The 13665-nt window shown below is 49.1% G+C and overlaps 1 long non-coding RNA gene and 1 other non-coding gene across 2 annotated transcripts; both read right to left on the reverse strand.

The window, feature by feature from the left end:
* Positions 1 to 2505: 2505 nt before the first annotated feature.
* LOC117091194 lies at positions 2506 to 2612 on the reverse strand. The gene has a single exon (XR_004440305.1). It is a non-coding gene; the product is annotated as a U6 spliceosomal RNA (small nuclear RNA).
* A 9001-nt stretch (positions 2613 to 11613) lies between these two features.
* On the reverse strand, positions 11614 to 12982 carry LOC117089274. The gene is made up of 2 exons (XR_004439535.1): positions 12331 to 12982; positions 11614 to 11738 (listed from the first exon to the last, which is right to left on the reverse strand). It is a non-coding gene; the product is annotated as an uncharacterized LOC117089274 (long non-coding RNA).
* Between the last annotated feature and the right edge of the window lie 683 nt (positions 12983 to 13665).

Genomic DNA, 13665 nt, shown 5'->3' on the forward strand with positions numbered 1-13665 from the left:
GCCACTGCACTCCAGCCTGGCTGACAGAGTGAGACTCCATCCCACAACACACACACACACACACTCATTATCTTACAATCTAGAGGTCAGAAATTCAAAATGAATCATCAGGGGCCATAATTAAGGTGACAGCAGGGTTGGTTCCTTTGGAGGCTCTAATGAAAAAATGGGAAAATCCATTTCTTGTTTTTTCCCTTCTGTTGGCAGCCCGCATTCCTTAGTGTGCAGCCCCTTCTGTTTCTTTTTTTTTTTTTTTTTTTTGAGGCGGAGCTTGCAGTGAGCTGAGATCATGCCATTCCGGGTTTAAGAGATTCTCCTCCCTTGGGGAATCACAGGCATGCACCACCACACCTAGCAGATTTTTGTATTTTTAGTAGACACAGGGTTTCGCCATGTTGGCCAGGCTGGGGACCTCTTTTATTGATTAGTTTTGTTGGTATTGTTTTTTTTTTTGAGAGAGTCTCGCTCTGTGGCCCGGGCTGGAGCGCAGTGGCCGGATCTCAGCTCACTGCAAGCTCCGCCTCCCGGGTTTACGCCATTCTCCTGCCTCAGCCTCCCGAGTAGCTGGGACTACAGGCGCCCGCCACCTCGCCCGGCTAGTTTTTTGTATTTTTTAGTAGATACAGGGTTTCACCGTGTTAGCCAGGATGGTCTCGATCTCCTGACCTCGTGATCCGCCCACCTCGGCTTCCCAAAGTGCTGGGATTATAGGCTTGAGCCACCGCGCCCAGCCGTTATTTTTTTTTATTTTTTGAGACAGAGTTGTGCTCTGTCCCAGGTTGGAGTGCAGTGGCATAATCCCGGCTCACTGCAACCTCTGCCTCCCAGGTTCGAGCTATTCTCCTGCCTCAGCCTCCCAAGTAGCTGGGATTACAGGTGTGCACCACCATGCCCGGCTAATTTTTGTATTTTTAGTAGAGACGGGGTTTCACCATGTTGGCCAGGCTGGTCTTGAACTCCTGACCTCGTGATCCACTTGCCTTGGCTTCCCAAAGTGCTGGGATTACAGGTGTGAGCCATTGTGCCTGGCCATTATCCATTAAGTATTTTTAAACCAAAAAAAGAAGAAATGACTGGGTGCATTGGCTCACACCTGTAATCCCAGCACTTTGGGAGGCCGAGGCAGGGAGATATTTTGAGGCCAGGAGTTTTTTTTTTTTTTTTTTTTTGAGACGGAGTCTCACTCTGTCGCCCAGACTGGAGTGCAGTGACCAGATCTCAGCTCACTGCAAGCTCCGCCCCCCGGGTTTACGCCATTCTCCTGCCTCAGCCTCCCGAGTAGCTGGGACTACAGGCACCCGCCACCTCGCCCGGCTAGTTTTTTGTATTTTTTAGTAGAGACGGGGTTTCACCGTAGTAGCCAGGATGGTCTCGATCTCCTGACCTCGTGATCCGCCCGTCTCGGCCTCCCAAAGTGCTGGGATTACAGGCTTGAGCCACCGCGCCCGGCCGAGGCCAGGAGTTTAAGACCAGCCTGGCGAATGTTTTCGCAACATGGCGAAACCCTCTACAAAAAATAAAACTAAAAAATTGGCTAGGCATGCTGGCTTGCACCTGTGGTCCTAGTTACTGGGGAAGCTAAGGCAGGAGGATCCCTTGAGCCTAGGAGTTTGAGGCTGCAGTGAGCTGTGATTGCACCAGTGCACTCCAGCCTGGGTGAGAGAGGGAGACCCCCATCTCTAAAAATAAAATGAAACAAGTGAATGATTCAAAACAAAAATTAACAGACCAAAGGAAACAATATATATAAAAACTCGGCCAGCACATCGTGGCTCACACTTGGGATCCCAGCACTTTGGGAGGCCGAGGTGGGTGGTCGGGAGTTTGGGACCAGCCTGGCTAACATGGCAAAACCTCATCTCTACTAAAAAATACAAAAATTAACCGGGTGTGGTGGCGTGCAGCTGTGATGCCAACTACTCGGGAGGCTGAAGCAGGAGAATCCCTTGAACCCGGGAGGCGGGGATTGCAGTGAGCCGAGATTGTGCTACTGCACTCCAGGGTGGGCAATAGAGTGAGACCCTGTCTCAAAAAAAAAAAAAAAAGCCGGGTGTGGTGGCTCATGCCTATAATCCCAGCACTTTGGGAGGCCGAGGCAAGTGGTTCACGAGGTCAGGGGTTCAAGACCAGCCTGGCTAAGATGGTGAAACCTCATCTCTACTAAAAATACAAAAATTGGCCGGGCATACTGGCAGGCACCTGTAATCCCAGCTACTCAGGAGACTGAGGCAGGAGAATCACTTGAACCCAGGAGGCAGAGGTTGCAGTGAGCCGAGATCGCGCCACTGTACTGCAACCTGGGTGACAGAGCAAGACTCCGTCTCAAAAACAAACAAACAAACAAACAAAAAATCTGCAATGGTACAATAAGCGATAAATACAAAAATAAGGATAGTGGTACTTTCAGGGGGTTAGGAGGAAGAGACCGGGATGGGTCCATGGAGAACCATGGAGAATTTCAAAGACTCACTGGGATTGCTGGACTTCTGTTGCTGCTGTTTTAACGTGGAATGCCTCAGCCTCATGAATGTGCTTGTCATTCTTGCACAAGAGCCATGCTAAAGTGCTCTGTGTGGTTCCAATTTCAGTATACGTGCTGCCAAAGTGAATACTGCTGATTTTTTAAATTGTGATAAAATATACGTAACATATAAATTTATAATTTTAACAGTTTTTAAGTGTACAGCTCCATGGCATTAAGCATACTCACACTGTTGTACAACCATCACCACCATCCACGTCTAGAACTTTTTCATCCTCTCAAACGAAAACTCTGTCCCCATTACATCTAACTCCCCAAAATATCCCCCTCCATCCAGCCCCTGGCCACCATCATTATATCTATTTTATTTCCTTTCTCTCTTTTCCTTTGTTTTTGTTTTTTTGAGATAGAGTTTCACTCTGTCGCCCAGGCTGAAGTGCAGTGGCTCAATCTCGGCTCACTGCAACCTCCGCCTCCCAAGTTCAAGTGATTTGTCTGTCTCACCCTCCCAAGTAGTTGGGATTACAGCCACGCACCACCATGCCTGACTCATTTTTTTTTTTTTTTTGAGATGGAGTTTCGCTCTTGTTGCCCAGGCTAGAGTGTAACGGCACGATCTTGGCTCACCACAACCTCCGCCTCCTGGGTTCAAGCAATTGCCTACCTCAGCCTTCCCAGTAGCTGGGATTACAGGCATGTGCCACCATGCCCAGTTAATTTTGTATTTTTAGTAGAGATGGGGTTTCTCCATGTTGGTCAGGCTGGTCTCGAACTCCTGACCTCAGATGATCCACCCGCCTTGGCCTCCCCAAGTGCTGGGATTACAGGAGTGAGCCACTGTGCCCAACCATTGGGCCCACCATTCTGTTTTCTGTCTCCATGAATTTAAATACTCTAGGTACTTCATATTAATGGAATCATACCATATTTGTCCATTCATATCTGGCTTATTTCACTTAACATAATGTCTTCAAGGTTTATCTTCTTTTTTTTTTTTTTTTTTTGAGACGGAGTCTCGCTCTGTCGCCTGGGCTGGAGTGCAGTGGCCGGATCTCAGCTCACTGCAAGCTCCGCCTCCCGGGTTTACGCCATTCTCCTGCCTCAGCCTCCGGAGTAGCTGGGACTACAGGCGCCCGCCACCTCGCCCGGCTAGTTTTTTTTTTGTATTTTTTAGTAGAGACGGGGCCGGGCGCGGTGGCTCAAGCCTGTAATCCCAGCACTTTGGGAGGCCGAGACGGGCAGATCACGAGGTCAGGAGATCGAGACCATCCTGGCTAACACGGTGAAACCCCGTCTCTACTAAAAAAAATACAAAAAATTAGCCGGGCGAGATGGCGGGCGCCTGTAGTCCCAGCTACTCGGGAGGCTGAGGCGAGAGAATGGCGTAAACCCGGGAGGCGGAGCTTGCAGTGAGCTGAGATCCGGCCACTGCACTCCAGCCTGGGCGACAGAGCGAGACTCCGTCTCAACAAAAAAAAAAAAAAAAAAAGTAGAGACGGGGTTTCACCGTGTTAGCCAGGATGGTATCGATCTCCTGACCTCGTGATCCGCCCGTCTCGGCCTCCCAAAGTGCTGGGATTACAGGCTTGAGCCACCGCGCTGGCCTCAAGGTTTATCTTGTTGCAGCATGTGTCAGAATTTCCTTTGCTTTAAAGTCTGAATCACATTCCATATTATATTATATTCCATATATCGTGTTTTTCCATTTATCTACGGATGGACTTTTGGGTCATTTCCACCTTTGTGGCTGTTGTCAATAGCACTGCTATGAAACTGTTAATGTTTTCTCTCTTAAGTCGATGGTAATAATAGTGTGTGTGTGTGTGTGTGTGTGTATATATATGTATATATATATTTTTTTTCTTTGAGATGGAGTCTCCCTCCGTCGGCCAGGATGGAGTGCGATGGTGTGATCTTGGTTCACTGCAACCTCCGCCCCCTGGGTTCAAGTGATTCTCCTGCCTCAGCCTCCCAAGTAGCTGAGACTACAAGTGCATGCCACCATGCCTGACTAATTTTGTATTTTACCACTCCTGTGGTACCAGTTTCTCTGGAGGCTAAGGTGGGAGGATCACTTGTGCCCAGAAGGTCAAGGCTGCAGTGAGCCATGATCGCACCACTGCACTCCAGCCTGGGTGACAGAGCCAGACTCCGTCTCAAAAAAAAAAAAAAAAAAAAGAAGTCAAGGAGGAGGAGGGTCAAATCTTTCATTTCATAGCTGGAAACGTCAGGCCAAATCTGAGGGAGAGCACCTGTCAGAAGCGCAGGCCCTCTGCCAGAGCTCCAGGGTTAGAACCCAGCTGCTGCCCTCTTGCCTGGTGTATGAAGGAAGGAACAACTGCGGTGGGGGAAGCGGCCGTAATCAGACAGCAGGCATTGATTGAGCGGGAGCTGCAGGCAAAGTCCTCCATGGGTGCCTGGGGATGGACAGGCAGGTGAGCTAGGGGCCAGCCTGGCCTCACCTTCAAAGAGCTGGTTCCCAGGTGAGAAGATATGGCCCTGAGAAAGGTACCTGGCAGTCCAGGTGATAAGGGGCCCTCTGCACTCTAAACACACCCACCTTCTAGCCTTATCTTTGTGTGTTAGAGTTATTTATTTACAGGCCACGTTAGCAAGAAGACTGGGCGCTCCTTGAGGGCGTTCATTCATTCAGGCATTTATTGAACTACTGTGTACCCAGCCACTGATTGGGACAGCTGTATACAGGAGCTGCTTGATAAACATACACTGCACTGAATGACAAACTCAGAGCTTAGCATTTCATAGGCACTCCATAAATGCTGCTTGGATTGAATAAATAATGCATGAATAAATTACAGGCATCAGGCCTGGCACACAGCAGGTGTTTAATACATGTTGAATGCATGAAGGAAGGACTAGCACAAGGTCTGGTACACAGGAAATACATGTTGCAAGAACCTACCTCTTTTTTTTTTTTTTTTTTTTGAGGTGGAGTCTGTCGCTCAGACTGGAGTGTAGTGGCGTGGTCTGGGCTCACTGCAAGCTCCGCCTCCCGGGTTCACGCCATTCTCCTGCCTCAGCCTCCTTGCCTGGCTAGTTTTTCATAATTTTTAGTAGAGACGGGGTTTCACCGTGTTAGCCAGGATGGTTTCGATCTCCTGACCTCGTGATCCGCCCGTCTCGGCCTCCCAAAGTGCTGGGATTACAGGCTTGAGACACCGCGCCCAGCCCTTTTTTTTTTTTTGAGATGGAGTCTTGCTCTGTTGCCCAGGCTGGATTGCAGTGGTGTGATCTTGGCTCACTGCAACCTCCACCTCCCAGGTTCAAGTAATTCTCCTGCCTCAGCTTCCCAGGTAGCTGGAATTACAGGCGCATGCCACCATGCCGAGCTAATTTTTGTATTTTTAGTAGACATGGGTTTCACCATATTGTCCGGGCTGATCTTGAACTCCTGACCTCAAGTGATCCACCCGCCTTGGCCAAGTGCTGGGAATACAGGCATTAGCCATAGCCTTTTTTTTTTTTTTTTGGAGACAGGGTCTCACTTTGTTGCCCAGGCTGGAGTGCAGTGGTGCGATCATGGCTCACTGCAGCCTTGACCTTCTGGGCACAAGTGATCCTCCCACCTTAGCCTCCAGAGAAACTGGTACCACAGGAGTGCATCACCATACCCAGCTAATTTTTTTCTTTTTTCTTCTTTTTTTTTTGAGATGGAGTTTTGCTCTTGTCACCCAGGCTGGAGTGCAATGGTACAATCTTGGCTCACTGCAACCTCTGCCTCCCAGGTTCAAGGGATTCTCCTGCCTTAGCCTCCTGAGTAGCTGGGATTACAGGTACACGCCACCATGCCCAGCATATTTATGTATTTTTAGTAGAGTTGGGGTTTCGCCATGTTGGCCAGGCTGGTCTCGAACTCCTGACTTCAAGTGATCCACCCGCCTCGTCCTCCCAAAATGCTGGGATTACAGGCATGAGCCACCGCACCCAGTCTTTAAAATTTTTTTTGTAGAGACAGAGTCTCACTAAGTTGCCCAGGCTGGTCTCAAACTCCTGGGCTAAAGTGATTCTCCTGTGTTGGCCTCCAAAAGTGCTGACATTACAAATGTGAGCTACCATACCAAGCCTGAACCTGCCTTTTTTTTTTTTTTTTTGAGACGGAGTCTTGCTCTGTCACCCGGGCTAGAGTGCAGTGGCCGGATCTCAGCTCACTGCAAGCTCCGCCTCCTGGGTTTACGCCATTCTCCTGCCTCAGCCTCAAGAGTAGCTGGGACTACAGGCGCCCGCCACCTCGCCCGGCTAGTTTTTTTGTATTTTTAGTAGAGACGGGGTTTCACCGTGTTAGCCAGGATGGTCTCGATCTCCTGACCTCGTGATCCGCCCATCTCGGCCTCCCAAAGTGCTGGGATTACAGGCTTGAGCCACCGCGCCCGGCCTTTTTTTTTTTTTTTTTGAGACAAAGTCTTGCTGTATTACCCAGGCTGGAGTGCAGTAGTGCAATCCTGGTTCACTGCAAGATCCGCCTCCCAGGTTCAAGCAGTTCTCCTGATCAGTCTCCCAAGTAGCTGGGATTACAGGAGCCTGCCACCATGCCCAGCTACTTTTTGTATTTTTAGTAGAAACAGAGTCTCGCCATGTTGGCCAGGCTGGTCTTGAACTCCTGACCTCAGGTGATACGCCTGCCTTGCCCTCCTAAAGTGCTGGGATTACAGGCATGAGCCACTGCGCCTAGCCTGTTTCCAGTTTTTTGTAATGACATACAATGCTGCTGGGGCCATCATCCTTGTCCATGCTTACCCGGTGCACTCCTGCATTTCTGTCAACAATGTCCTCAGATGTGGAGTGGCTACATGATAGGTTACACACGCCTTCAGCTTTACTAGACATTGCCCAGCTAGTTCCCAAAGTGTCTACTACTTTTTGCAGCTTATTTCAACCCCAATCGCACCCTCAGCTCACTATGCTTGGGTCCTATGGGCCTTCTTTTGGGTCCTTCAGCACATGTGCGCCTCAATCACAAGGCCTTTCCATCTGCCATTTCGTCTGCTGAGAGCACTTCCCCAACACTCAGCCTAGCAAAGACCTTTTCTTCAGAACTCAGCTCTAGGCATCACTCCCTCCTCAATCCCAGACCAGGTCAACCCTCCTTCCCTCCCTATTATGGAACTCATAGCACCACATATGTCTCCTTTGTGATATTTATCACTTGCAGAGTTTCCTCTCTATCTGTGCAACTCTCCGAACAAAGTCTGTCTCCCCTGCTAGGCTGTAAGTTCCCGTGTTTGTTTAAGCTCACTGCCCTTTCTCCAACACCCAACAGCATGCCTGGCACATGTTAGGCAATGGGTGTTATTACTCTAATAGCTATTCTGTATTCTAACTCATATTTGAGTTCAGTATGTAGCTTTTCCAGCATGTTTTCACATTAATTAGCATCCTCTGGGGCCAGGATCATGACAATGTAGACACAGCCCCTTCCCTTAAGAAGTTCACAGATTTAGGTCAATAAATGTTAACTGGACTCACTGGCCCGTGACATATTTTCAGTGCTTAGCAACTGTTTCATCGACTCAGAGGTCCCCCTCGTCTAAGTATTACTATAATGAACAGTGTGGGCCAGTGTTTACTGAGCACTTACTATGTACCAGACACTCAGCTAAGTGCTTTTCATTTACCATCTCCTGCCTGCTGACATCCTTCCCAGGAGGTCCTGTATCACCTCCATTTGACAGATGAGGAGACTGAGCCTCAGGAAGGTGAATTCATTCATCTGTTCCAGGTCACACAGCTGGTACATGATACAGACGGGATTTCTCAGCCAGAGTTCCTAACCTGTACCTCCTATTACGATGCTGCATTTTCCCTGCCCCAATTACACTGCTCTCTTTCTTTGGTTTATTTATTTATTTTTTATTTTTGAGATGGAGTCTGGCTCTGTCACCCTGGCTGGAGTGCAGTGGCCAGATTTTGGCTTACTGCAATCTCTGCCTCCCAAGTTCAAGTGATTTTCCTGCTTCAGCCTCCCAAGTAGCTGGGACTATATGCGCGTGCTACCATACCCAGCTAATTTTTGTATTTTTAGTAGAGACGGGGTTTTTCACCATGTTGGCCAGGCTGGTCTGGAACTCCTGACCTCGGGTGATCCGCCCACCTTGGCCTCCCAAAGTGCTGGGATTACAGGTGTGAGCCACTGTGCCCATCTTAAGTTACACTGCTTTCTGTTGGAGTCCAGAGACTAAGTTTGATACATACCAGTACTGGGCACCCCAGTACTAACCATTTTACATCCATCTATTCATTTAATTCAAATAGTTACTGAACCCACCATGAACCAAGTTCTGTTCTGAGGCTGGATATATGGAGGTAAACAAAACAAACATCCTAGTGGGAGGAGTAAAAACTAAAGAAACTCAGTTAAGTAGAATACAAAATATGGGCTATTCACAGTGGTTAATGCCTATTATCCCCGCACTTTGGGAGCCAGAGAGGGAGGATTGCTTGAGGTCAGGAGTTCGAGACCAGCCTGGGCAACATAGGGAGACCCTGTCTCTACAAAATAAAAACAAACAAACAAACAAAAACAAAAAACTTGGGCCGGGCGTGGTGGCTCATGCCTGTAATCCCAGCACTTTGGGAGGCTGAGACAGGTGGATCACCCGAGGTCAGGAGTTTGAGACCAACCTGGCCAATATGGTGAAACCCCGTCTCTACTGAAAAAACAAAAATTAGCTGGGCATGGTGGCGGGCACCTGTAATCCCAGCTACTCAGGAGGCTGAGGCAAGAGAATTACTTGAACCCGGGAGGCGGAGGTTGCAGTGAGCTGAGATTGTGCCATTACACTCCAGCAGCCTGGGCGATAGAGCTAGACTCCGACACACACACACACACACACACACACACACACACACACAAAACCCCACAAACCCAAAAATTAGCCAGCTGTGGTGGTGGGCAGAGGTTGCAGTGAGCCAAGATCACGTCATTGCACTCCAGCCTGGGGGACAAAAGCAAAACTCTGTTTCAAAAACAAACAAAAAAACTGGCTGGGTGTGGTGATGCATGCCTGTAGTCCCAGGTAATCCGGAGACTGAGGCGCGAGGATCACTTGAACCCAGGAGTTGGACGTGGCAGTGAGCTGTGATTGTGCCACTGCCCTCCGGCAGCCTGGGTGACAGACAGAGACCCTGTCTGAATATATTAGGTTGGTGCAAAAGTAATTGCAGTTTTTGCCACTGAAAGTAATGCCATTGAAGGTAATGGCAAAAACAGCAATTACTTTTGCGCCAAACTAATAGATATATAGATACGTAGATAATATGATCGATGGTGATTAGTAGTAAGAACGAAAAGGAAAACAGAAAAGTGAACAAAGGGCCGGCTCGGTGGTTCACGCCTGTAATCCCAGCATTTTGGGAGGCTGAGGTGGGCGGATCACTTGAGGCCAGGAGTTCGAGACCAGCCTGGCCAACATGGTAAAACCCCACTTCTACTAAAAATACAAAAAATGTAGCCGGGCGTGGTGGCGTGCGTCTGTGGTCCCAGCTATGCGGGAGGCTGAGGTGGGAGGATCCCTTGAACCCAGGAGGCAGAGGTTGCAGTGAGCCGAGATCGCGGCATTGCACTCCAGCCTGGGCGACAGAGTGAGAACCTGTCTCCAAAAAACAAACAAAGAAAAGGAACAAGGAAAATAAGATGGTAAGTGTGGTCTCCAAGGTCTTGTTCTTCCTATGTCCATTATTTTTCCCATTATACAAGTGAGGAGGAGGTTCAGAGAGGTGGAGTAACTCCTAAAGGGATTCACAGTGCGCAGGCTGAGACGTCAGTGTCCTGGAAGGACCCATCCTGCAGTCACTCTTGGCTGTGTTCCTACCTGGTGCCCAGGATGGAGGTGAAGACAAAAAGAGCATCGGACTTTCTCCCAAGAGCTTGAGACCTGGCAAGCGGGTAGGTCAATCCCTGTGAGCAGAGGACTCCCAAAGCCCCTGCAAAGCATCCATGAGGTGCCCAGGGCAGAGATTGAGGAATCACAGTGGGAGAATCAGATGCAGAGGCTGGAGTCGAAGCTCAGGCTGATGAATCGATTCCAGAGATCAGGAGCAGAAAGCAAAGTCCCCCTAGGATCTTCTGGGACTGTTGGTGGCTCCCAGGCCCACTAGTCCTGGCTCTACTCCCCTTCAGCCCTCTTGTCTCCAGCCTTCAGGACTTCAGACAGGGAGACCCAATGACGCTAGTTACCTAATAATTAGCGAAAGCCTAGCACGGAGGAAGCTGCTGTCATATGCAAATAGCAGCCCCCTCCTCCACCTGACATCATGAGCTTGGGATACCTCCCAGACTGCGGGGTCGTGGCGGTGGAGGACGTAGGGTACGTGTTTTTAGGCCTCAGCTGTGGGCGATGCTGGCTCGTCCCCATGACTCAGTTTCTGTGCAACAGGTCTCATGAACAAGGGTGGCAGTGTGGAACAGTGGGTAAAGGTCTGGACTTCGGAGCTAGAAAGGCGTTCCTGCCTCCCCAAGGCACACCAACCAACATACTTTTTATACCTCTAAGAAACTTGGTATCTTTTTTTTTTTTTTCTGGAGAGGAGTCTTGCCTCTGTCACCCAGGCTGGAGTGCAGTGGTGTGATCTTGGCTCACTGCATCTCTGTCTCTTGGGTTCAAGCAATTCTGCTTCAGCCTTCTGAGTAGCTGGAACTATACCTGGCTAATTTTTTGTGTTTTAGCAGAGACGGGGTTTCACCATGTTACCCATGCTGGTCTCAAACTCCTGAGTTCAGGCAATCTGCCCGCCTCGGCCTCCCAAAGTGCTAGGATTACAGGTGTGAGCCAGTGTGCCAGGACCTTTTTATTTTTGAGACACAGTTTCACTCTGTCACCCGGGCTGGAGTGCAGCGGTGCGATCTTGGCTCACTGCAACCTCCCCCTTCTGGGTTCAAGCAATTCTCCCGCTGTGGGTTCAAGCAATTCTCCTGCTTCAGCCTCCTGAGTAGCTGGGACTACAGGTGCCCACCACAACGTCCAGCTAATTTTTGTATTTTTAGTAGAGATAGGGTTTCACCATGTTGGCAAGGCTGGTCTCAAACTCCTGACTTCAGGTGATCTGCCCGCCTTGGCCTCCCGAAGTGCTGGGATTAAAGGCGTGAACCACCGCACACAGCCGGTATCTTGTTCAAAGAGGTACACTTTAAGGATTAGTTGATCAAGCTGAAAATATACATAGTTTTGGAGGTTGAGGAATTCATTCATTCATTCAACAAACATTTGTTGAGTATGTTTTATAAGCTGGGTCCTAGGACCTGAAAATAAACAGTGAAGAGGACGGACAAAGTTAAGTCTCCTCAGAGATGACTTTTTTTTTTTTTTAATAGAGACAGGGCCTTGGCCGGGCACGGTGGCTCAAGCCTGTAATCCCAGCACTTTGGGAGGCCGAGACGGGCGGATCACGAGGTCAGGAGATCGAGACCATCCTGGCTAATACGGTGAAACCCCGTCTCTACTAAAAAAAATACAAAAAACTAGCCGGGCGAGGTGGCGGGCGCCTGTAGTCCCAGCTACTCGGGAGGCTGAGGCAGGAGAATGGCGTAAACCTGGGGGGCGGAGCTTGCAGTGAGCTGAGATCCGGCCACTGCACTCCAGCCTGGGCGACACAGCGAGACTCCGTCTCAAAAAAAAAAAAAAAAAAATAGAGACAGGGCCTAATTATGTTGCCTAGGCTGGTCTCAAACTTCTGGGCTCTCAAGTGAGCCTCCTGCCTTGGCCTCCCATAGTGCTGGGATTAGACGGGGACTTTTCTTTTTATTAAGTGAGTGGTGTCAGACTGTGGACCCGTGAGTATTCTATTACAGTTGTGAGAGGTGTTCTGAATGAGAAAGAATTTTGTATATTCACCTGCTCTCAATTTGTAAGGGAGCCATCTCAGAATTTTCTCTCTTCAGGCTGGGGATAAGAGCCAACGTCTTCATCTCAGAGCATCTCAGCCTCACCAGGGTGATCGTCCCACTCTCTGCCGTGAATAGGTGCTGCAGGATGAAGAGTAGGGTTTCCTACCAAGGCTGCTGTGTTTTGTTTTTGTTTTGTAGAGATGGGGTTTCACTATGTTGCCCAGGCTGGTCTCTAACTCTGGGTTCAAGGGATCCACCCGCCTTGACCTCCCAAAATGTACAGGTATGAGCCACAGTGCCTGCCTAAGGTTGCTTTGGTGTGAATCAAGGAGGCACTCAATAAATAGTTGTGGGATTAGTGAATGTCATTTCAAGGAGGGTTAAAAGCCATGGACACCATCTGTAAAGGGTGTTAGAATTTGGTTATCCAGGAAAAGAGAAAATTTCAGCAGTTATTCCGAGATTTCCAGAAGGGTGAGTAGTTTTGGGACTTGGGGAGGAGGAATTGGGGTGCTGGGTTTCCATTCAACAACTATGTTTTCCAGCCTGGCCAACATGGCAAAACCCCGTCTCTACTAAAAATGCAAATATTAGCTGGGTGGGGTGGCAGGTGCCTGTAATCCCAGCTACTTGGGAGGCTGAGGCAGGAAGATCGCTTGAACCCCAGAGGCAAGGCAGAGGTTGCAGTGAGCCGAGATTGTGCCACTGCACTCCATCCTGGGCGACAGAGTGAGACTCTGTCTCAAAAACAACAACAATAACAAAAAACCCACAAGTAATTTTAGAGGACATGCAGGCATTCTGCTAGAGCAACATCCATGAATGAGACAGACCAGGTACTGCCCTCCTAGGACTTACAGTCTGGTGAGGGCACAGGCAACAGTAAGATGATGTGGTAATTACTGGGAGGGGGCAGGAAAGAGAGAGAGGAAAGCAGATTCCAGGAGAAAGAGGAGGGAAGAAGGGCTGGGGGAACAGATCGGCATAGGCAAAGGTCCAGAGGAGGAAAGAGCAGGTTTAGTCAAAGAACTCAAAATAGTTCAGCACGGTCAGACTTTGGAGTCTGGTGAGGGACAGGATGTAGAAGCAAGGGGACCCAATCCCATCCATTGCAGGCAGCCTTCCCCAAGACGTACCCCTTGGGGAAAAGCTGAATTTGCCCAATCCACAGCTAGCTGTCATGGTTCTGGAGCCCAGGAGGTCAACCTAATTTTAATTAAGGCACACCATTTATTGAGTCCTGTTATAGAACATTGACTCATTCAATTGTTGGGTAACTTTATTATTATGATTATTATTTTTTGAGATGGAGTTTTGCTCTTGTTGCTCAGGATGGAGTGTA

This window comes from Trachypithecus francoisi, unplaced genomic scaffold, assembly GCF_009764315.1.
Source record: "Trachypithecus francoisi isolate TF-2019V2 unplaced genomic scaffold, Tfra_2.0 Lachesis_group11, whole genome shotgun sequence".
In the NCBI taxonomy this organism is placed as follows: Eukaryota; Metazoa; Chordata; class Mammalia; order Primates; family Cercopithecidae; genus Trachypithecus; species Trachypithecus francoisi.